Here is a 25,466-nt window from a genome sequence, read left to right on the forward strand (position 1 = left end):
CCATGCAACTAATTTTGAATCGTACCATCACGCGGGGAACACCATAGGTTGCCTGTACTTGCGAGTAGTACCACTAAATTCGGTACGAAATAGGTTTGTGATTAGTAGCAGTATAAGCCTGGCCTGGTGGATTCGAGTACCCCTGCGTCGTACCCATGTGTGCAACACCGCGGGTCTGGGCGTAACCTGTGAGTTGTACCACTATATGAGCAGGACCGTGGGTCTGCGTTGCCTGTGATTAGTACCCACTATGTGAGGAACACCACGGGAATACCGCCGCCCGTGTTTAGTACACCTAGGTGGGGAACCTTCTCGGTTTGCGTTGACTCTGAGTTGGACCATTGTGTGAGACACACCATAGGTCTGCGTTACTTGTACGTATTGCAATACTTGTGAGTAGTACCATCTTTTGTGGAACACCGTGAGTCTTCGCTACTTCTGATTAATACCCCAACATGACACATACCATGGTTCTATTTTACTCGCGACATGTACCATTCTGTGGGGCCTTAGACGTGGATTTTGCACCCCGTTTAGACACCATGCATCATTGTGCTTTATAAGTGGTTCCTTGGTCGGTAATAATGTTATTTTCGATCTGTTTTGAGTCCGATCCACTGGTTTTTGTTTGTTTGTTTTGTGTTTTGTTGAGTTCCTGTCCATCCATTCATTCTTCATGCCATATTTTATTTTTATTTTGGTTAGTGGATGCCTTTGCAATTTTTGTTCTTTCATTTCGTACCATTAGGGGCCGATGACCTTCGATGTTAGGCCCCTTAAAACTACAAGCATCATCATCAAATTAGTACACCTTAGCGTAATATTATTTTAATATTAGTTTGTTTTTTTAATTCCGTAAGAGTTTATATTTATGGACAGGCATGGATTTCACTATTGCGAACTTTTCAGTTAGCCCGTTCTCCCTCGCAATACCGTGCAGTTGTGACAAAATTTGAATATATTTCTGAACTAGCGAATGTACCCGTGCTTCGCTACGGTATTCTACATTGTATTCGAATATCGAAGTAAATAGTGTACATGCAGTAAATAAGATAGTTTTAAAATTGCATGTCTCTTAGCGTTATCCGAGAAAGAGCATGGGGAGGTCCCCGTACGTTTCCAATGTAAAGTGTTTGTTACGGATTTGTGATATAACGGCAGGCTCACTTGCCTACTGGCATTCACAATCAGGTTGGGAAGTTTACATTATAATTGCAGGCCCCATTGCCTACTATGCGGACAGAATCGATTTGGGGAGTTTTCGTTAAAATGGCAGCCCCCCTTTCCTACCTCCAGACAGATTACAGTTTTTATTATAATGGCAGGCAATTACCCTACTATCACTCGAAATTGAGTTGTGCAGTTATCATTATAATGACAGGCCCCTTTTCCTACTGCCAGCCAGCGTACTGCCAGTCACACCAAGTTGGTGAGTTTCCATCAAAATAGCAGGCCACTATGCCTAATGCCAGTCACATTTTAGATGAGTACATTTCTTTATAATGGCGGGCACCCTTGCCTACTGCCAAACACAATCGGGTAGGGGAGTTTTAAACAAAACTGCATGCTCACTTACCTTCCGCAAGTCAAATCGAGAAGGGAACTATTCATTACAATTGTAGGCCTTCCTTACTAATGACAGTTACACAGGAGTTGGAGAAGGAACCCTTTCCTACTGCCAGTCAAAGTCGGTGTGGGGAGTACTGATTACAATAGCAGACCGACCCTTTCTCGATCGCTAAATCGACATCAGTGAATATATATAGATCGACATACGAAAGTATATGCGTGTTTACAATATTGAAGACCTTCATTTACAGATTAACTGCTACTAAACGTACGTCATATCGACAAAGGATTATACCATAAGACACGCCGGATTTAGTGGCCTAAATGGCTGGTCCAATGATATGTCATCTATTCTTGGGTCAGATTTAGAAACGTGGAACAGGGTAAAGGTTTTGTAAGATCATCTCACATTACATTACTTTTCGGATAATAATGTGACAGCTACATACGTAGCATTTGGCTCACATATGGCTACTGAGTGGGCCAATTTTCGTGAAGAGTTTGATGATTCTGTATTTCATATAAGTAATTGAAAGTATGAATAATGCATGTGAAAATTCCAAATTGACTTAACATCGATTAATAGAGAAAAATCAAACGTAAAAGGGATACAGATACGGCATAAAGTCATAAGACCAAGGTTGTAGATCATTCCAAATTGAACGGAGATTGTGCAATCCGTTACGTGATAGGAATTTCCGAAGGTCTGCACCATCATTAAAATTGCCTGCATATTTCGATATTCTTCGGGGATAAAAAATGAAAAATTTAATGATAAACGATTTTTCATTCGTTACAGGCTAAAACGTATAATTTTGTCAAATTTCAATTATCTTCTTATTCTTCTGGCAGATTATGCCACAATGTGGATTTTGGGCGAGGCGGGTAAAAATTAGGACTTTCAGGAAATCAAAAATTATGGAGATTGTTATTATTACCCCTTAAACGGAAAGCTGTACGAAAATTTCGCCAAAATAGTCAGTGTAGAGGTACACAGTCGTTACGATTTGATTTATATAGATAAGGAATCTGCTCCACGTAAAACACCTTTTGGGCTATGTCCGCTGGACTTAACCTGCAAAAGTGACCATTCATGATATCTCCCTTATTAATCCTCCTGACGAAAAAATGCACATGAAAAAAAAGGTTTAGAGGTGGAATTCCATCAGGTTTGGTCGATTTCCAGTCAGGTTGGTCTTGTTCTGTATATATTGTGGAAGAGTAAAATCACCATTTCGGTTCCTTATAAACCGCCAGTCCATTCCGGAACATGAAATGTTATTTACGTTTAAAACCTACCTTTGGACAGGTGGATGCTAAATATAAATTTTGTTTCGAATGTCTTCAGTAGTTTTCAAGTTGTAAGGAATACGCTTTACACGCACCCGCTCGTGAGTTAAGTCCGATGGGACTTGTACAGAAAAACGGTCCTTTAATGATATCTCCCTTATTGATCCTCGTATCGAAATGATGCACATGAGAAAAAAAGGTTTAGACATTAATTTCTACCAAGGTAGGTAGACTTCCATAAACTTTTGTTGTGTATATTTTTTGGAAGTGCAAAATCACTGTTTCGGTTTCGTATAAACCCCCAGCTAGTTCAGGGATTTAGAAACAATATTTGCCCTGAAACCTATCAAGGACAGGTGTATTCTAAATACGAATCTTGGTGGAAATGCATCCAGTAGTTTCTAGCATTCACGTACATACGGCGTAATTAAGGAAGAAAATAATACAGTTAAGAATGTTGAAACTAATAGAAAACGGATTATAACTGAGGACAGCCGGATAACGACAAATAAATAAATGCCGTGAGTTATGGATATAATAAAGCGCTAACAGAGGAGAAATTTAGGTTCAGTGATTCTTAGGTAAACAAATATGAAGATGACTAATGGTGTTATTACTTAATCTATTCGAGGGCGGTTATAACCTCCAACGATATTCCGCCAATACCCCGCAGATGAGCCGATTGATGCCTCTCTTGCCATCTACCCAAGGAACAACCACGAATTTAAAAGCATGATGAGGAAAATGGCAATACGTTACTTCCCTACTGGCATGCAGTCAGAGACGTTGCCATGGTAACCTGTAGGTTCGTTGTCGGTCTGTCGGTCACTAAATGCAGAGCATGATACCAGCAGAAAATTGTAAATTTCTCCGTCATGTGAAGAGTAAGGTAAATTATGAACATAACGAAAGTTGTTTATAATGAAGAGACGTTTCACGTACGGTAAACGAAGTTTACAGAAAATCAATAGTATAAGAGAAAATAGAGGAAAACCACTGTGGTTTTCCTATAAACACCCCGTCTATTCAAAGATTTTAAAATTATATGCATATCGGAACCTTTCCTGGGATGAGTATACTCTAAATATGAAGTTTGGTTGAGATCCATCCAGCCGTTTCGACGTGATGGTGGAAAAACCATTCTGATTTTCCTATAAACCCCCCATATATTCAAATATTTTAAAATGATATGCATATGGAAAACTTCCCCGCGATGAGTATCCTCTAAATATGAAGTTTGGTTGAGATCTATCCAGCCGTTTCGACGTGATGGTGGAAAAACCATTCTGGTTTTCCTATAAACCCCCTGTCTATTCAAGGATTTTAAAATGATATGCATATCAAAACCTTCTCCGGGATGAGTATACCCTAAATATGAAGTTTGGTTGAGATCTATCCAGCCGTTTCGACGTGATGGTGGAACAGACAAACAGACAGACAAACAGAAATAATTTTATTTATATAGATTTTTACACTCGTTCTTCACCCCCTTTCCATCCCCGCCCAAAGGAGTCCTATGAGTGCCTTACACAACAGTATATTTTTTTCCCAGATATTAAGTCTTATTTGTACCTATTTTGGTTGACAGCTATGCCCAAACGTACATGCATAATCTCACTGCTCTAGAATCCTGGAGCTGACGTTGCCATGGTTACGGCAGTTCATTTCTTTATCCGATTCCTAGAGCAGGGGTAGTGTGGTGCCAATATCTCCGTAACGGTTGGTTTTAGGGCCTTAAAACATGGTTTTCGGGCCCGTAGGGCTTACCGAGTTTTGTTCTTTGCGTCAAGAGGATTAAATTGAGCTTTGTCTCGTCCTTATACGACAAATTCGATATTTTGCCTATAATAGCCCGCCTGGTGGCCATGATCGTTAAGGCGCTGAAGTCTAAAACGGTCTAACACCGAGGTTAGCCGGTTCGAGACCCGTTGGTCGAAAAAATTTTCACCATCAGAATGTTGGCCGGCAGGGTAGGGGAGGTGGTGGTATACAATTTCTAATCACTAGATTGCGTGCCAAAAGCCTGGATTAAATTCCAAACCTCTCCGCAGTGCTCATATGGAGTGAGGGCATATGACGCTGTTGATGGTGATTCGTCCGTCGGATGGGGACGTTAAGCCTTGAGCAGACCCCTTGGTGCTATTCGACAGGAGTAGGCTATGTGCCGGCACCGGGTTTCACCCTCTCCCTACTATCATATATCACGTCATTCATTTCATCTCTCATTAACTCCTCTGATGAGGTTGACGTCAGGAAGGGCATCCGGTCATAAAAACCGCCACGACAAATTCATCTCACCTCATACCCGACCCCGTAGGGAAACGGGACAAGGGTTGGACAAACAACAAACAGTATAAGAGAAAATGGAGGAAAACCGTTTTTCCTATAAAACCCCCGTCTTTTCAAAGATTTTAAAATGATATGCATATCGAAACCTTCCCCGGGGTCAGTATACTCTAAATATGAAGTTTGGTTGAGATCTATCCAGCCGTTTCGACGTGATGGTGGAACAGACAAACAGACAGACAAACAGACAAACAGAAACAATTTTATTTATATAGATTACAAACAGTTCTTGATTTGGTATCACTATTTACATCTCATATATATAAAAGAGGAAATTAAACTCCATCAATTAACCATAAAAACTGAAGAAGCTATAGCATTTTACACTCCACTGAAAAATTAAATGCTTTTCAATTTTTGTACGTGTCAGAGTTGTGGCCTTGGATTACAGGTGGCGAAGATGGGGCGGGGAGGATTTCGATTCCCGGCCGTAACGGGTATTTTAACTTTGTCTTGTTAATTTCTATGGCTCCGTGGCAGTGTTTGTGTTAGCGTTCGTCTCGAATGTATCAGTTCCCTTCATCATGTCATTCACGATTAATAAGTAAAATTCATTTGGTAGTCAATATTTTTTTTAAAAAATTACTTTCAGTAAATAGTATCATAAAGAATATAACATTAAGGCTAGATGCATGGTCGAACAAAACCGAAAATTAAATATTATTACTTTTAAGTAAGAAGGAAAGTTGGATTTCTACTCTATACCTGTTAAAATAGTGATGATATCCTCTCATAAAATCACAATTTTAAAAATTAACATCATAGTTGCAAATTGAACTCTGTGGTGTGAAAATTACATAATACTGCTCAACATATGTTTCCTCACACGTCCTGGTTTCTGTTGTTGGTATAGACACTACCAGCTCTCCTAAATCTCCAAATCATAAATTTTCCCCCTCGCGTTCCTAAAGACAAGCCATCCGTTGTCCAGTGAGGAGCCCTGTGAGATAGTAAGTTATGTTTGTGTTTGCTCTGAGACTCTATCACAGTTCGCTGTGCGACACTTACTTGTTTAATCTGTTTATCGTGACGTCAATCCGTGACCGAATCTGGATGATCGATCACTTAGTAAGCTCGGCGGTACCTTTCGTATGTAGACGCTATCTCAGAACCAGCATATGCCTGCTTGAGGTTGAATAAATACACACGGGCAGACGTTTCCTGCAAGATATTTTGAGATTTAATGCTTTTTCTGACGGTAATATCCTTGAAATAACGAACAACGTTTGGCGAATAAATGAATATTATTGTCTTTGATTCTAAAATTAAGTGCGGCTCCTCGGCTGAATTTTGAGCCTAGTGGCCTTTGATTCAGAGGGCCTGATTTCGATTCTCGATCGGGTTGGGAATTTTAATTTCGTCTGAATAATTCTTCTAGCTCGGGGACTGGGTGTTTGTATTCATCATATATATACAATACATTGCACTACAAACACCACAGAAATACGCATTAGTAAATACTCCCCTCCACATATGGTTGGCGTTAGTAAAACTGGGTTAAATTCATTCCAAGTGCACACCCTAGGATATTTGGAAAAGAAGAAGAAGAAGAACATGTGAAAATTAAGCTTATAAGATAGTTTGAATTCTAATCAATAACGTCTTCTAATTTGGTTCGTGATCCACTCAGTTCATCTGTAATGCTGAAAATGAAAGGAAGTTATATGGCTTTATCTATCGATTTGCAGACATTTTGATGTGGTGACATCAATGTGGCCTGGTTATCCGTTTTAATATATTATAATTTTGCAGCTGTCCAGCAATGAAAGTGGAATTTTACTGCCCGGTACTATGGCTCAGTTGTCTGGCTCCGTGGTTAACTGGTTAACATGCTGGACTGCGATCGACGGCGTCCAGGTTCGATTCTCGGCCGGGTAGGGTATTTTAACCTTCACTGGTTAATTACTTTCTCGGGGACTGGATGTGTGTGAGCCATCCTCATCATTACATTGTCCGACTCGTTGGCTGAACTGTCAGCGTACTGGCCTTCGGTTCAGAGGGTTCCGGGTTCGATTCCCGGCCGGGTCTGGGATTTTAACCTTAATTGGTTAATTCCAATGGCACGGGAGCTGGGTGGATGTGTTGTCTTCATAATCATTTCATCCTCATCACGACGTGCAGGTCGCCTACGGGAGTCAAATAGAAAGACCTGCACCTGACGAGCCGAACCCGTCCTGGGAATTCCTGGCACTAAAAGCCATACGACATTTCATTATCATTACATTTTTCCTACGTAGGGCCTCACCCTTGCAGAAGCGCAGGTCGCTCATGGGAAAAACAACTCGAAGGACCCGCATTAGGCCTTACCGGATGCCATACGTCGTATTATTATTACATGGATGAATTAATTTCACAAGCTAAGCTTCCATAGAAAAACAGGGTACAGATATTCTTAAATTTACTCCACATACTACTCGAATTCGATGAGAGCGAAATTTGGCAGAGAGTTTCCTCCTAGGTCACGAGTGACAGTTAAGAATTCTTCTCGAAAAAATCCACCCCCCCCCCCCAAGATGAAAAATTAAGAGGTTAAAAACTTTTAAAATTGGCGTATATTTCCGAGCAGTACAGCACGGACTATAGTGATTAATTTTTATTCCACATAGTAGCTTTGATACGTGGCAGGCTGTTAATAATATTTGCATTTTATGTCATTTGGTTGTGTTGGTGAGACTGAGTGCACACCCGGAGATCTTTACTATGCCAACAACTGTGACGTGGAGTATCGTGCCAAGATTTTTGATCCACCATTCGAAATCGCTTCCTTCTGTCGGGATCAATCCTGCGAACATGAGATATACTAGTGCAGCTCTTTTATATTTCTTAGATATAGAGAAGGCACATGCCAGGGTACTAAGAGAACAGATGTTAGCTCTAATGTGGAATTTTTGGATTAGGGGTAGGTTATTACAGGCAATCAAAGACTTTTATGTTCGGAATCAGGCCACAATGAAAATTGATAGTAAAATGAGTTCTTGGCTCAAAGTAGTTACAGGTGTTAGATAAGGTTTAACCTTTCACCATTATTGTTCATAACATATAAGGAGTCAAATAAATACTGGCGTGTCACTTGCCGAAAAGCATAACAAACATTTTGTGCCTCAAAAATAATCACCAGAAATGTTAAGACATTTATCCCACTGAAAGATGAGAGGTCAATCCTACTCTTGAAAAAAAAAAAAAACCCTGTGGGTGGGGCACGCAGACGAAGAATACACCCACGAGATCCCCCGCCTGTCGTAAGGGGCGATCAAGGGATGATCGTATCGGGTCCCTGCGATTAGGAACACCATGCGTTTGCGTTGCCTATGAGTGGCGCCGTAACGTGACAAACACCTTGGTTAGTACTGCTACATGAGAATACCGTGGTTCTTATTTTCGTAGCGATAAGTACCACTATGAGGGGCCGTTTACCTGGGTTTTAGACCCCTTTAGACAAAAAGCATCATCGATTCACGATTGTACTTTGGAAGCTGCCCCTTGGTCAGTATATATTATTATTATAAAATACTTTCTGGAAAGGTAGGGCATTGCGGGTCGAATCCACCGATTGTCTTAAGTTCATAATCGTTGTTCATCGTCTCCTTTTTGGAATTCTAGTCGCTGGATTACTTTTGGAATTATTTTTAACTTTCAGTATTGCGAGTTGTGTCCGCTGATTATTTTAAATTCATATTCATCCAATCATTATTCATCATTACAGTTTAAATTCTGGTCAGAGGATGAGTTTTGGACTTTTAAATTGTCATTACATTTCGTACCATTAGGGTCCGATGACCTCGATGTAATGCCCCTTTAAAAACAAGTAACTTATAATGATGATGATCATCATCATTCTTGGTAAACCATGCGGCGTGTCGAAGGAACCACATCAGTACCCAGTCACATGCATCGTCCGATGCAAACATATGTCTATGAATGCCTCTCTTCAGGTGGAGGATGAGGCCACAATCAGCGCACAGCGCTAAGCAGACACGCTGCAGAAACTGAGACGCGCCATCAAGGTAAAATGTCTGGGCATATTTTAGGCGGCATTATACTTCTGCATGACAATGCTCGCCCCCACACTGCTAAATCTCGGAGGATAACGCTTAAGAGATTTGGGAGGGGAACTCTTCAACAACCTCCTTACAGCCCCGATCTCTCCCCATGCGATTTTCACATCTTTGTGAATCACGTTTCCAGCCCTGTCACTGAAAATGAATTCCAGAATCATTGGACAAAATTAGATCTATTAACTTCAACTGCCACGAACCTACTACGCTGGCGTAGCAGGGGTAGAGGTGATACTCCCACGCGGCGCGTCCCATGTGGCGGATAGGGGGGTCGCAGATGAAGAATACACCCACAGTATCCCCTGCCTGTCGCAAGAGGCGACTAAAAGGGGCTCAAGGGGCTCTCAACTTGGTAGTGTGGATTGGCGGCCACGGGGCCCTTAGCTGAGTCTTGGCATTGCTTCCACTTACTTGTGCCACGCTCCTCACTTTCGTCTATCCTGTACGACCTCCCTTGGAAAACTCTTGTTCTTTTCCGACCCCGACGGTATTACAACATTCCAGGCCTAGGGAGTCTTTCATTTTCACGCCCTTCGTGGCCCTTACCTTTCTTCGTCCGTTACTTCATCTTTCGAATTGACGAATGCCTTCTTTCTTTTTCTCTCTCTCTTTACCCCCTGTGGGTGGGGGACGCAGACGAATAATACACCCACAGTATCCCCTGCTTGTCGTGAGATGCGACTAAAAGAGGCGACCAAGGGATGATTGAATTAGAACCATGAAACTACTCTTGATTCGTACCATCTTGCGGGAAACACCATAGGTTGCCTGTACTTGCGAGTAGTACCACTGTATTAGGTACGAAATAGGTTTGTGATTAGTAGCAGTATAGAGCCTGGCCTGGGGTTGTCCAGTACCCGTGCGTCGTACCCATGTGAGCAACACCGCGGGTCTGGGCGTTGCCTGTGAGTTGTACCACTATATGAGCGACACAGTGGGTCTGCGTTGCCTGTGGTTATTACCCACTCTGTGAGGAACACTACGGGGCCCGTGGGACCGGCGCCCGTGACTAGTACACCTAGGTGAGGAAACTTATCGGTTTGTGTTGGCTATTGTGTGAGAAACACCATAGGTCTGCGTTACCTGTACGAAGTGCAATACTTGTGAGTAGTACCATGTTGTGTGGAACACCGTGAGTCTTCGCTACTTTTGATTAGTACCCCGAAATGACAAATACCATGGTTCTACTTTACTCGCGACATGTAACATTCTGTGGGGCCTTAGTCGTGGATTTTGCACCCCTATAGACATCAAGCATCATTGTGCTTTATAAGTGGTCCCTTGGTCAGCAATACTATTATTTACGATCTTTTTTGAGTCTGATCCACTGTTTTTTTGTTTTTGTAGGGTTCATGTCCATCCATTCATTCTTCATGACATTTTTTTTATTTTTGTCAGGGGATGAATTTGAACTTTTGTTATTTCGTTTCGTACCATTAGGGGCCGATGACCTCGATGTTAGGCCCCTTTAAACAACAAGCATCATCATCATCATCAACTTCGACTACTTAAATTTCATTTTTGAATTGATAGTTAACCAGCAGTTTATATTTCTAGCCTATAATACGTATTTAAATTCGAGGAAATACCCGTTCTCTCTACTTGTTTGAAGTCTTCTCGATTCAGGATTGTGCATTAGAAGCGGACCCTTGGTCAGTAGTAATATTTTTATGTTGTTTTAAATTCATATCCCTCCATTCTTTCTTCATGACATGTTTATTTTAGTCAGTGGATGTTTTTGAACTTGTAATTTTTCATTACATTTCGCACCATTAGGGGCGATGACCTGGATGTTAGGCCCCTTTAAACAACAAGCAACATCATCATCTACTTGTTTGTTATTGCTGTTCGCAAATGAAACTCATAAGGTAGTAACTCACCACCCGCCATCAGTTCATCGGTCGTAGCGAACATGTTATCGTAGGCTTGGACATCTCAGTGAAGTGCTTGTTCTTACATGAACCACCTATCGGTGTAATAAAAAACGGTTTGAAGATCAGTTACAAGATGTGTGTGGTTTACTGCACTCACGCTAACCTCATGGATACACTTCTCTGTTCTTGATATTAAATAAAAGGGGGGACAGAAAAAAAAAAACCGTCTCTTCAGAAACCTGCCATTACCCCGGTTTTTTAAAATATGCATTACGTCGCACTTACATAGATAGATCTTTTGGCGACGATCGTACAGGAAAAGGTTAGGGGTGGAAAAGAATGTGCCGTGGCCTTAATTAAGGAAATTCAGCCCCTAAGGGTATAAAAAGAAGGGAGTCAAAACATGTAAATTCCCCTGGTGTGGAAATGGCGAAACTACGGAACACTATCTTCAGGGCTGCCGTCAGTGGGGTTCGAGCCCACTATCTCCCGAATGGAAGCTCACAGCTGCGCCACCCAAACCACAAAGCGATCTCGCTCACTGCCACAACACACAGAAAGTCACGGCAAGATATGATGATGATGATGATGATGATGATGATGATGATGATAATGATGATGATATGATGGTGATTGTCGTTTAAAGGGGCCTAACACTTACGTCATCAGCCTCTGAGGCAAGATATATGATAAAAATTAAATATTACAGCAACCTGCGACCTACCAACTCTACTAAGTGGCATAAAAATTAACTAACATTGTTGTAGCATACAACCTGTAAACGCCACAAAGTGCCATACAAATTAAAAATGGCAACAGTCTGTGATCTACCAATGCTACCAAGTAGCATAAAATAATAACTATAGCACGACCTCTGCAAAGCATCCCCCAATTTTAATGTTTTGGATCCCTTAATTTGACACCTTAGAGGCTGAATTTTTCTAGATTTCTTAATTGCTACTTGTGACCTTGGTGTATGTCGGGTATATTAAGAATGTTTCTGTACCTTTTTGCTATATGGAAACTGAGCTTTTTAAAATGAGAAAAGCAAAAGGTAGCGGTAGCACAGCGCTTACGATAAACAATTAGGGAGCCCACTCTAATCTTATCACCAAGCTGTGCTCGTCAAACACAGGGTCGAGTGGTGTGCCACCAGTCTGCTTCCAGCGGTTGAGAACTTACCACCATCGTCGACCATTCTTGAATCTTTTACCAAAACAACTCTCGACTAATTTGCAGCAGTAGCATATAGCCTCTTATGCTCAAGGTTGTAGGATCGAATCTTGGTGGATTCAGTTGGTGAAGAATGTTAAAATGGTAGATCTAGTTACTTTCAGATTATTGGTAGCCTGAAGAATTTCCGCTACGCTATTTGACATCCCTAAATACCAACAGTGTCCGAAGGGCTTTAATACTTTATTATTATCTGTTCCCTTATCTATATATATATATATATATATATATATAATTGGATGTTGGTATGTTTGAAGCTAATAGACTCAAAAACTACTGGACCGATTTCGCTGAAATTTTCACAGTTTGTTCTTATTACATCTGAGAGGGATAATGAAGTGGTTTGAACGAAATCTGATTTGTAGTTCGGCACTAAGGGGTGAAAAATTAAATAGGGGAAGATAAGCAAACCACAAGACAAGTCCGATCAGCGGGTTGCCTACCCAACAGTATGCGAAGATTATGATGTGTTCCTTAAAATTTATTTCTGCTTTTATCAAATAGTGTGGGGGCAGGACACCCCTCCCAGCCCAAGGGGAGAGGATGAAATATAAAATTAATCGAAAACAACCAAAATTAGTGTCGTATATGATGAGTTAAATAAATGTACACAGGCAGGTCAACGTCTGTCGGGTTTTGCTAGTTTCACATAAATGATTTGCAGGATCGACATAGGGATTAATACCTTAACCAGGTACATCCATTCCCATTTAGAAGCAGTCACCTAACTGAGGCTGTAGAGGCGTACTCGGTTCCCCAGTCAGAAAGTCGAAAATTTCAAGAAAAGATGTATCCACTTGCGCAGTGGCACATGACCAATCGCCTAGTTCCGGATCGCCGGAAATTAGGGAGAGAGAACTCATTTACTGCATTTCATTAAAGTTTACAGTTTGATACATGCATTACATTTTACTCCTGTAATTCATTTATTATCTCCTAGGCGTTAAAAATGCTGTATGGTCTAAGACAACAATCATCTTCGCTTTCCTGAGCCTATTGAAAGCTTACTTTTATCTCACAAATCTTTTCGAGAATCCTACCATTAACAACAAGCCTTACTAAACGGCTGAAATATGAATATAAGATAATTGCACGACAATACAACAATTTATATATTACTACGTTTGATATTTTATTTAACCTACCACTAATTAATATATATATTGCCCCCTGTTTCCCGGGCAGGCTCAGCGGGTGAACGAGAGTCCCAGAGGTGGATTGTTGGTTAACTGGCGTCACTTACTTTTAGAGGCAACTAATGGGTCAAGGACTGACGGCAATGACAAAAAACTCTAAAACAAAGGATTGACATTTGTTGGTAATGGTACATTTTAAAACAAAATATTGAACAAAATAAATAAAAATCTCCACGAACCTGCTACGAAAGCGTAGCAGGGGGAGAGGTGATACTCCCACGTGGCGCGTCCCAGGTGGCGGATAGGGGGGTCCTAACCGGCTTGCCGGCGGACTTGAGGGAAATAAAATACCACTCGCGGACCAAACACACACCCCCTGTGGGTGGTGGAGCCAGACGAATAATACACCCACGGTATCCCCTGCCTGTCGTGAGAGGCGACTAAAAGGGGCGACCAAGGGATGCTTGGATTAGAACCATGAAACTACTTTTGATTACTACCATCACGCGCGGAACACAATCGGTCTCTTTTACTTGCGAGTAGTACCACTCTGTTAGGTACTCCATATTTTTGTGATTCGTAGCACTCGAGGGGGGTTCAGTGTGGGTTTCCAGTACCCGTGAGTCGTACCCGTGTGTGCAACACCACAGGTCTGGGCGTTGCCTGTGAGTTGTATCACTATATGAGCGACACCGTGGGTCTGCGTTGCCAGTGATTAGTACCCACTATGTGAGCAACACCACGGGAATGCCGGCGCCCGTGCTTAGTACACCTAGGTGAGGAACCTCATCGGTTTGCGTTGGCTATGAGTGGCGCCATTGTGTGAGAAACACCATAGGTCTGCGTTACCTTTACGACGTACAATACTTATGAGTAGTACCTTAATGCTTGGAACACCGTGAGTTTACGCTACCTTTGATTAGTACCGCAGCTCGAGAAATATCATGGTTCTACTTCTCGCGACTTGTACCACACTGAGGGGCCGTAGACCTGGTTTTTGGACCCCTTCAGACATCAAGCATAATCGATTCAGGACTGTGCTTTGTAAGTGGTCCCTTGGTCAGTAATACTATTATTTATGACCGTTTTTGAGTCGGATCCACTGGTTTTGTTTGTTACTTGTTTGTTTTTTGTTATTTTTTGGGTTCATGTCCATCCATTCATTTTTCATGACATTTTTATTTATTTTGGTTAGTGGATTTTTTGAACTTTTTGTTATTTCATTTCGTACCATTAGGGGCCGATGATCTCGATGTTAGACCCCTTTAAACAACAAGCATCATCATCATCATCTAAATAAAAATCTTGAAGTTGTTTCTCACTTCTTTTCGTAAGATTATTTTACAAAATTCTGACATTCTGGTTCTTCCACATCGAAGCCTGAATAACGCTGAAATATAAATAAAAACCAAATTTAGCCTTCATCTGGCTTGAGGAAAATCAAAATATAGAGGGTGAACCTCGTCTAAACTTATTTGTACCATAAAATTAAAAAACTGGCTATCGTTACAACTCAAGAAAAATGGAAGTTTCATCCTAATTACCACGAACCTACTACGCTCTCGTAGCAGGAGGAGAGGTGATACTCCGACGTGGCGCGTCCCAGGTGGCGGATAGGGGGGTCCTAACAGGCTTGCCGGCGGACTTGAGGGAAATAAAATACCTCTCGCGGACCAAACACACAACCCCCTGTGGGTGGGGGACGCAGACGACGAATTCACCTACGGTATCCCCTGACTGTCTTGAGAGGCGACTAAAAGGGGTGACCAAGGGGTAATCAAATTAGAACCATGAAACTACTTGCGATTAGTACCACCACGCGGGGAACACCATTGGCCGCTTTTACTTGCGTGTAGTACCACTATGTTGGGTACCAAATAGGTTTGTGATTAGTAGCACTATATGAGCGACACCATGGAATGACGGAGCCCATGGTTCTGGCTTGCCTGTGATTAGTTCCCCACGATATGAGGAACACCACGGGATAGTACAAGTCCCTGTGGTTAGTACCCTTATGTGATGAACACCATAGGTTTGCGTTGCCTATAAATGGTGCCGTAATGTGCGAAACAGCATAGGTCTGTAATACATGTGTGAATTTCATTACCTGTGAGTAGTACCATAATGTGTGGAATACCGTGAGTTTACGCTATTCTTGATTAGTACCGCAACATGTCAACTACTATGGCTCTACTTTCCTAGCGATAAGTACCATTATGAGGGGCGGCTGACTTTGATTTTGGACCCCTTTCGACTACAAGTATCATAGGTTCAGTTTTGTGCAATAGAATCGGTCCCTTGGTCAGTAATACTGTTGTTCTAAGCCAGCTTCTGTGCGTGTGAGGCACTGTCCAATGATCGTTTTACATTCATATCCCCATCCCATCCCATCCCATCCCATCCCATCCCATCCCATCCCATCCCATCCCATCCCATCCCATCCCATCCCATCCCATCCCATCCATCGTCCTCATGTTTTGAATTGTGGCCAGTGCATGTTTTGGGGATTCGTCTCATTTCGTACCATTATGGGCTGATGATCTAGATTTTAGGCCCCTTTAAACAACAAGCAGCAGCATCATCATCATCATTCATAATCACCTTAACGTCAGAACTCAAATACCTTTTGTCCGCTAGCCACGCCTCGATCCTACGGCGCACCTGACGAGCAGTCAATTGTTTTTCAGAAATGTGGTAAAGGGCAATACAACCACACACAGTACCCTGCTGTCTGCGTCCTTCATTGATGTTGGTTGGAGACCTCGTATTTCTTCCGGTCGGCTGGGCAGCATTGTTGGGTTGACAGGGTGCCATCGTAAACCACCAGCGATTGATGCCAACGAAGGTGTATCCAGAACCATGAGCTGTTGGGTAATGCTCGATGTCCGATAACTTCTGATACGCCTCGTCGAAGAAATCAGTAGATTCCAGGATGTCTACGTCCGAGAGTATATCCAGGCGGGAAGGAAAGTGACACTCCACTTCTTCCCCCTCGTGGAGAAAGATGCATGAGTCATGCAGTGTCAAGTGTATAGAGTTCTCAGTTTCGACGTACTCTGTTATGAAGTTTACTGCCTCTTCATAGGTAACAGCCTACCGGTAGCTTGCAGATGGGGTGGCGTTGATAATACATCGAGCCATTGCTAGAGAATGCCTAACACTCCCGACTGCGACCGAGCTTTTTTACAATGCACCGTCCGCGACTTTCTATGCAAGTCACTGCATTTGTGTGTGGATGTAGTTCAATGCACCAGGATGAGATTTTTCTGCATGACCTGGCTTGTTCAAGGATGAAGTTATTTGCATACTAATTTAAATGGTAGCACTTTTCACGACCGTCGCCAGCCAGGCAAACGTTTGCGCAGCCCGTCGCAAGCCAGGCCGACGTCAGCGGTGTCCCCAGTAGCGAGCCCGGCCCCCGTCGCCAACGGTGCCGATTTAATATACAGTCTATATATAAGCCCCGCGAAAACACATTCCTGTTGTCACTCAACTCCAAATTGTGCCAAAAATGTAAAACAGTCCATGGAGAGGAAATCAAAACCTTGAGATTTGCCGATGATATTGTTATTTTATCTGAGAATGCAGAAGATCTCGAGAAGTTGCTGAATGGTATGGATGAAGTCTTGCGTAAGGAGTACAAGATGGAAAATAAATAAGTCCAAAACAAAAGTAATGGAGTGCAGTCGAACGAAAGCAGGTGATGTAGGAAATATTAGATTAGGAAATGAAGTCTTAAAGGAAGTAGATGAATATTGTTACTTGGGTAGTAAAATAACTAACGACGGCAGAAGTAAGGACGACATAAAATGCAGACTAGCACAAGCAAGGAAGAGCTTTCTTAAGAAAAGAAATTTGCTCACTTCAAACATTGATGTCGGAATTAGAAAGATGTTTTTGAAGATTTTCGTGTGGAGCGTGGCATCGTATGGAAGTGAAACATGGACGATAACTAGCTCAGAAAGAAAGAGAATAGAAGCTTTTGAAATGTGGTGTTACAGAAGAATGCTGAAGGCGAGATGGATAGATCGAATCACGAATGAAGAGATACTGAATCGAATTAGTGAAAGGAGATCGATTTGGCTAAATTTGACGAGAAGAAGAGATAGAATGATAGGACACATCTTAAGACACCCAGGACTTGTTCACTTGGTTTTTGAAGGAAGTGTAGGTGGTAAGAACGGTAGGGGTTGACCAAGGTATGAATATGACAAGCAGATTAGAGCAGATGTAGGATGCAGTAGTTACGTAGACAAGAAAAGGTTAGCACAAGATAGGGTGGCATGGAGGGCTGTATCGAACTAGTTTATGGACTGATGACTCAAACAACAACAATATATAAGCCGAAGGTTAGGATGACTAATTTCATCATCCTGACAGATGAACTGCAGGTACGGAGGCCCGAGGGAGGAATCTCATGCATGTTTGAAGAGAACGTACGTAACGTTAAAGGTACCCGTACAGAGGACAACATGGTCATAATACGGTTTGAGAAAACAAGTGTAGTAACTTACATAAGCCCTCAACGAAGAGTGGACGATGCGGTGGAGCATATAATGAAAGCCATCAATATAGTGAAAAATGAAGAGCCTGTAGTTCTGTGAGGTGACCTAAATTGCAGAGTTGATAAACCGGATCAAAAGAAAACGATTATAGTCAAATTATTAAATGATAAAGGATACAAATTAATCAACAACTCAATGGAAAATACTTACATAGCCCCGAACGGTAAAAGTATCATCGGCCTAGTCTTTGTGAAGGGTGCCATTGTACGAATCCTTGAGCAACAGGTTATGCACAGCGATCCAGCAGCTCACATTCCTGTAGCCACTCAGCTCCAAATTGTGCCAAAAATGTGAACGCAAGAGAAAGATTGAGCTTATTGTCTTCAGAACATTAGATACGTGCATCCTTGCAAGAGGAAAGGAGATACTTAAATACATACCGTCATTATTAGGAAATGGTATGGTTGAGTCAGCTTTACATATCAAATCGAACTTCGTTAAACCATCCGAAATTCGAAAGCCTCCTAAATGGCTAAACCTTGGTTCGACAGGGAGTGTTACAGACTTGGCAGGGAAACTTTGGACCTACTAAATAAAACCCGCCCTACACACACAAGATTGATATACTCGAAGCATACGCCGCAAAAAGAGAAGAGTACAAATCATTAATTAGGGAAAAAAAAGCCATTTACACTGAACTACAAGCAAACCTACAAGCAAAAGATGCTCTGAAAGATCCTTTCTTAAGCTTAAAGCACAGAACAAGCATCCACACCGCAAAACTCGTAATAACCGACTAGGAAATCCACTTCTCTGACATTTTAAATAAGGGTAACTTAGAAACGGCCTTGGTTCTTCAGAAAATACATAATCCAGCCTCTTCACGCCTTAAAAGATTTGAAATTGAACATGCGATACTGAATACGAAGAATAAGAAAGTGGCAGGCCCTGACGGTGTGTTCAACGAAAATTTCAAAGACACTTCAGAAATGTTCTTACCTATTGTTATTTTATCCGAGACTGCATAAAATCTGGAGACATTGCTGAATGGTATGGACAGAGTCTTGGGTAAGGAGTACAAGATGAAAATAAATAAGTCCAAAACGGAAATAATGGAACACAGTCGAACGAAGTCAGGTGATGCAGGATACATTCGATTATGAACTTGAGTCTTAAAGGAAGTAGATGAGTATTTGTTACTCGTGTAGTAAAATAACTAGGGATGGCAGAAGTGAGGATAACATAAAATGCAGACTAGCACAATCAAGGAAGGCCTTCCTTAAGATAAGAAATGTTCTCATTTCGAACATTGATATAGGAAATAGAAAGATGTATTTGAAGACTTTCGTCTGGAGTGTGGCATTGTATGAAAGTGAAACATGGCCGATAACTAGCTCAGAAAGAGTGAGAATAGAAGCTTTTGAAACAGAAGAATGCTGAAGGCGAGATGGATAGATCGAATCACGAATATGGAGATACTCAATCGAATTGTTGAGAGGAAATCGATTTCGATAAATTTGACCAGAAGAAGAGATAGAATGATCGGACACATCTTAAGACACCCAGGACTTGTGCAGTTTTTTTTGAGGGAAGTCCCTGCCTGTCGTAAGAGGTGACTACCAGGGGCGACCAAGGGATTATTGAATTCGAATCATGAAACTACTCTTGATTCGTACCATCATGCGGGGAAAACAATGGGTTGCCTGTACTTGCGAGTAGTACCACTAAATTGGTTAGAAATAAGTTTGTGAATAGTAGCAGTAAAGAGGCTGGCCTGGGGGTTTCCAGTACCCGTGCGTCGTACCCACGTGTGCAACACCGCGGGTCTGGGCGTTGCCTGTGATTGGTACCCACTATGTGAGGAACACCACGGGAATACCGGGCCCGTGATTAGTACACCTAGGTGGGGAAGCTTATCAGTTTGCGTTGGTTCCGAGTGGCACCATTGTGTGAGAAACACCATAGGTCTGCGTTCCCTGTACGAAGTGCAATCCTTGTGAGTAGTACCATCTTGTGTGGAACACCGTGAGTCTTCGCTACTTTTGATTAGTACCCCAAAATGACAAATGCCATGGTTCTACTTTACTCGCGACATGTACCATTCTGCGGGGCCTTAGACGTGGATTTTGCACCCCTTTAGACGTCAAGCATTATTGTGCTTTATAAGTGGTCCCTTGGTCAGTAATATTATTATTTACGATCTTTTTTTGAGCCTGATCCACTGGTTTTTGTTTGTTTGTTTGTTTTGTTTTGTTTTTTGTTGAGTTCATGTCCATCCATTCATTCTTCATGACATATTTTTTTTATTTTGGTCAGTGGATTAATTTGAACCTTTTGTTATTTCATTTCGTACCATTAGGGGCCGATTACCTCGATGTTAGGCCCCTTTAAACATCAAGCATCATCATCATCATCATCGCTTTCAACCTCTTCGCTCGGGATATCTTTCTGCCTTTAACTAGCCCGTTGAACGCACAGTTGTCCATGGTGTGTTGTGAGTGAAGTAGTGGGAGGGACTGAGGGTGTTTTAGAAAGGAGCATCGGTTAACTGGTCAGTGGATGAATTTGAACTTTCTGTTATTTAATTTAGTGTTATTTGCTTTACGTCCCACTAACTACTTTTACGGTCTTCGGAGACGCCGAGGTGCCGGAATTTAGTCCGGCAGGAGTTCTTTTACGTGCCAGTAAATCTACCGACACGAGGCTGTCGTATTTGAGCACCTTCAAGCAAAGGATGTTCCGGTAATCACTTATGGTTTGGAACTAATCTGAGATTTTCTCACGTTAAATTATTTAAATTGCATAGAGAACGAGAAAGCCAGATTTCTCAAACGAACGCTGGACATTTCAAAAATGGCACCATCTAGAATGGCATATGTACGAGCACAGGTGCCTTTTCTTATAGAAGAACTTAGACTGCAGCAACCTTTTACCAAACGGGAAGCAGAATTCGTACATTCGCGAAGAAGGAAAAGAGAGGAAACATATGTAAGTTTCTACTCCACTGAAGCGTGATCAGCAGGAGTTGGACCGGACCGAACAGCGACTTCAGGGGCATAATAAACAGACTGGCAATTCACGGTTTTCGTCGTAACTTATGCACGCGAAAAGGCTTCCATCAGCCTTCTATATGCTGTGAGTGTGTCTTGTACGGTAAACAGTATGAAGGATACCATTTCAGTAATTGTGCAAAAAGTGTAAAGTCACTGATAGACTACAGCATGGAATAAACTTCACACATTTGTGTGGTATTCTGTTTAATAATAATCATATAGCTACATATTTCAAAAACTCTGCATAGACTTTTAATGAAACTGGGCACCTACCTTCTTCATTAACTATGTAAATTTCACTGGAAACATTATTTACTATGTCTATCATGTTTGCAACTGGAGTTTCACGAAGTGAGTAAAAAGCGAACTATAAATTTTAATCATCGAATTAAAGTATAAATAATATTTTCCAGCGAATGAAGGTCCTAATATCAAAAGGCATATACTGTACATAAATATTCAAAGTGTTATCTCCCTAAGATTATTCATTTTTTATACAAATGAGCATTGGCTAGGACATTACATTGTCAGCAATAATGTCAAAAATCAAATCCTACAGTGCTTAACATATTGTGTGACCGAAATCGCATCGAGTTATCTCAAATATCACAAAAGCTACTCCAATGTCAAAATTTCGTACTTATTCAACCATCGTTCCTACGTAAACTCTAAAGAAATTAATTACATTTCCAGACACTTTCTACAGCTAAATAGTAGTACATCAGTTGATTAACATACAGTCGACAAAGTGCGTATTGTGATGCTTGATTCATCATATCCTTAACGCTAACAATCTCAGACGTCAGCTGTTCCGAATCCAGACAAGTTCTCCAGTCAGGGGCCCTATCGTTATCAGCCAGTTGCTCCTTCTGTTACATAAAATGAAATTTATGGCTCATGGCCAGAAAATATTTGGATTTTACAAATTCCCCTGTTATAAATCTAGCCGTGTTATCAGAATATTCTGATAGCGATGTGTCAGAGTGTTCATCCCGTGATACCTGGTCGTTCCATCTCGGTCTCTCCCCGTCATTGGACCGCCATAAAATCTGAAGATAACCAACTCATAGGCCTGCTTAGAGATATACTTAACCTAAGCTTGCCAATAAAAACTTCCACGTGATATGAACAAATCTTCTCCGCAGCCGAACTTTTAATCTGCCACAATAAATGAAGCCCAAGAAGATCCATAGCGTTAGAAATGAGGTGAATGAATGTAAAAATATATGTTTGATGTTGGATCCTAGAAAATCCTTCCTTGATTTCAGAATATGGTAAAACGGGCATAACAATAATAATAATAACAATAATAATAATAGTAATAATACCGAGCGAGTTGAACGTGCGGTTAGGAGCGCACAGCTATCAGCTTGCATTTGGGAGATAGTGGGTTCGAATCCCACTATCGGAAGCCCTGAAGATGGTTTTCCGTGTTTTCCCCATTTTCAACCCATGCAGTACACACTGACCGATGAGCGCCCGCAATTTCTACTGTGTACAGACTCCTTGAGCGCACTACAATCTATAGATACTTGTTTCCCTCGGCACCCTTTGGTGCAGTGGATCCAGGACCTGCAGGCTGGGTGTTCGGATGCCGGCACCAGAATTAGGTTTATGTGGCTCCCTCGTTGCCCTGCAGGGTTCCTGCCAGTGACATTCGCTCTCAGCAGAGACATATGGTTATGTCCCATAAATGGAGTGGCAGGCCAACCTTCTCCCAATTAAAGAGAGAGCGATAAAAGGAACTACGAAGGTATGGAAGACTTCGCTTCGGGCTTCTCTGAGAGAAGCTGTGGTATCATCCCGTCTTCGGATCGGTCATGGCATAGTAACACACTCCTACCTGCTGAAGGCTGAACGCCCCCCCCCCCCCCCGGTGTGTACTTGCGGCGGTCATGTAATCGTGATACGCGTGGACCTGGCCGATCTTTGCTGCAGTCTAAAACTCCCCAGTGCTTTTTTCCTCATCCTACGAGATGGCAAGCAGTCAGCAGACCTCGTCATCCGTTTTATGAAGAATAGTGGCCTTTTTTTAGCGTGTGTAATAATGTATTTTGTATTAGTGTATTTCTGTTAACTACGCTTTGATCCCATTGACTCTATTTTAGTTCGTGTTTGCGTATTGTAATGTGTTATTTTAACTTCTAACTTGAATGACATATATCTCTGTACTTCAAGGCAATGCCTTATTCCATTGTATTCAATATTTTCTATAATAGTTTTAGAAAATAAGGCATTGATAATTAGATGACTGATTATTTTAATCTCTTAAACTATTTTCATCATCACTTATTTTAAATTAATAATAATAATAATAATAATAATAATAATAATGCTATTTGCTTTACGTCCCACTAACTACTTTTTCGGTCTTCGGAGACGCTGAGGTGCCGGAATTTAGTCCCGCAGGAGTTCTTTTACGTGCCAGTAAATCTACCGACACGAGGCTGACGTATTTGAGCACCTTCAAATACCACCGGAGTGAGCCAGGATCGAACCTGCCAAGTTGGGGTTAGAAGGCCAGTGCCTCAACCGTCTGAGCCACTCAGCCCGGTTTATTTTATAGCCATTATAGTTATATATAATTTTAAATATAATGTCATTTCGTCACATCTTGTATCATTAGGGGCCGATGACCTAGCTGTTGGGCCCCTTTAAAGAACAAACATCATCATCATCATCATCATCATCATCATCAAAGATTCTGACAGATGGCTCAGGGAAGTAAGGAATGATCTTGAGCAGTCAGGATTAAATCGGTGGGACATCCAAAACCGAACAAAGTATTGACAGTTCCAGAGGTTTCCAAGACGAACAGAAACTGAATAACCCCCTGCGGGTGGGGGACGCACATGTAGAATACACCCGCGGTATCCCCTGCCTGTCGTAAGAGGCGACTAAAAGGGGCGACCAAGGGCTGACTGAATTAGAACCATGCAACTAATTTTGAATCGTACCATCACGCGGGGAACACCATAGGTTGCCTGTACTTGCGAGTAGTACCACTAAATTCGGTACGACATAGGTTTGTGATTAGTAGCAGTAAAAGCCTGGCCTGGTGGATTCCAGTACCCGTGCGTCGTACCCATGTGTGCAACACCGCGGGTCTGGGCGTAGCCTGTGAGTTGTACCACTATATGAGCAGCACCGTGGGTCTGCGTTGCCTGTGATTACTACCCACTGTGTGAGGAACACCACGGGAATACCGGCGCCCGTGTTTAGTACACCTAGGTGGGGAACCTTCTCGGTTTGCGTTGACTCTGAGTTGGGCCATTGTGTGAGACACACAATAGGTCTGCGTTACTTGTACGTATTGCAATACTTGTGAGTAGTACCATCTTTTGTGGAAGACCGTGAGTCTTCGCTACTTCTGATTAATACCCCAACATGACACATACCATGGTTCTATTTTACTCGCGACATGTACCATTCTGTGGGGCCTTAGTCGTGGATTTTGCACCCCCTTTAGACACCAAGCATCATTGTGCTTTATAAGTGGTTCCTTGGTCGGTAATAATGTTATTTTCGATCTGTATTGAGTCCGATCCACTGGTTTTTGTTCGTTTGTTTTGTGTTTTGTTGAGTTCCTGTCCATCCATTCATTTTTCATGCCATATTTTATTTTTATTTTGGTCAGTGGATACCTTTGCAATTTTTGTTCTTTCATTTCGTACCATTAGGGGCCGATGACCTCGATGTTAGGCCCCTTCAAACAACAAGCAAGCAAGAAACTGAATAGGGGATGGACGGACAAAAGCAGACAGGCTGCCAGAGAAAGAACACAAAGATTTTGGGTTGCAAATGAGGCTTCCTGTAATGTGTGATTATTGTTTAACTGGTTTCTCATGGCCGTAAACGAATATTATGATAATAAGAATAAGAATAATAATAAAGTAGAAACGCACATGAAGACATCCAGAAACATGTTCCCCTCCACAAGGAAGTTCGAGTCTACCAGCGATTCCAAGAAAAGTAGAAGTTGAAAACGGGCAAGAAGTAGACTGATAAAAGGAAAACAGGTGGCTCACAGAAAGCGAATACGGGAACACAGGGAATGAATTACAGTAATGCTCAAGATGGAAACGGTAAATAACGTGGTCCACATCTGGCCAAAACTCGATTATCCGAGGTAATGTGGCCCGAAGTGTATTTTTAAGTACAGAATTGCTGTATTTCAAGGTATTTTGAAGATCACTACGGTTTCCTCTTCAAAGCATGAGATGGGATGCGTTTACAAAACTCCAGTGATCTTCCAGTAATTGCATGGAAGTGGTTCATTTTTTAATTTCCAAACTTGCGCCTTAACTTTACGCAGCATTATATGAACTGCAACGGACAGGAGCTTGCAATTTGCGCACTCCAGTAGAACACGTGTCGCGTTGCTACCCGCTTACTGATTAGCTAC

This window comes from Anabrus simplex, chromosome 4 (genome assembly GCF_040414725.1).
Source record: "Anabrus simplex isolate iqAnaSimp1 chromosome 4, ASM4041472v1, whole genome shotgun sequence".
NCBI classification, from domain to species: domain Eukaryota; kingdom Metazoa; phylum Arthropoda; class Insecta; order Orthoptera; family Tettigoniidae; genus Anabrus; species Anabrus simplex.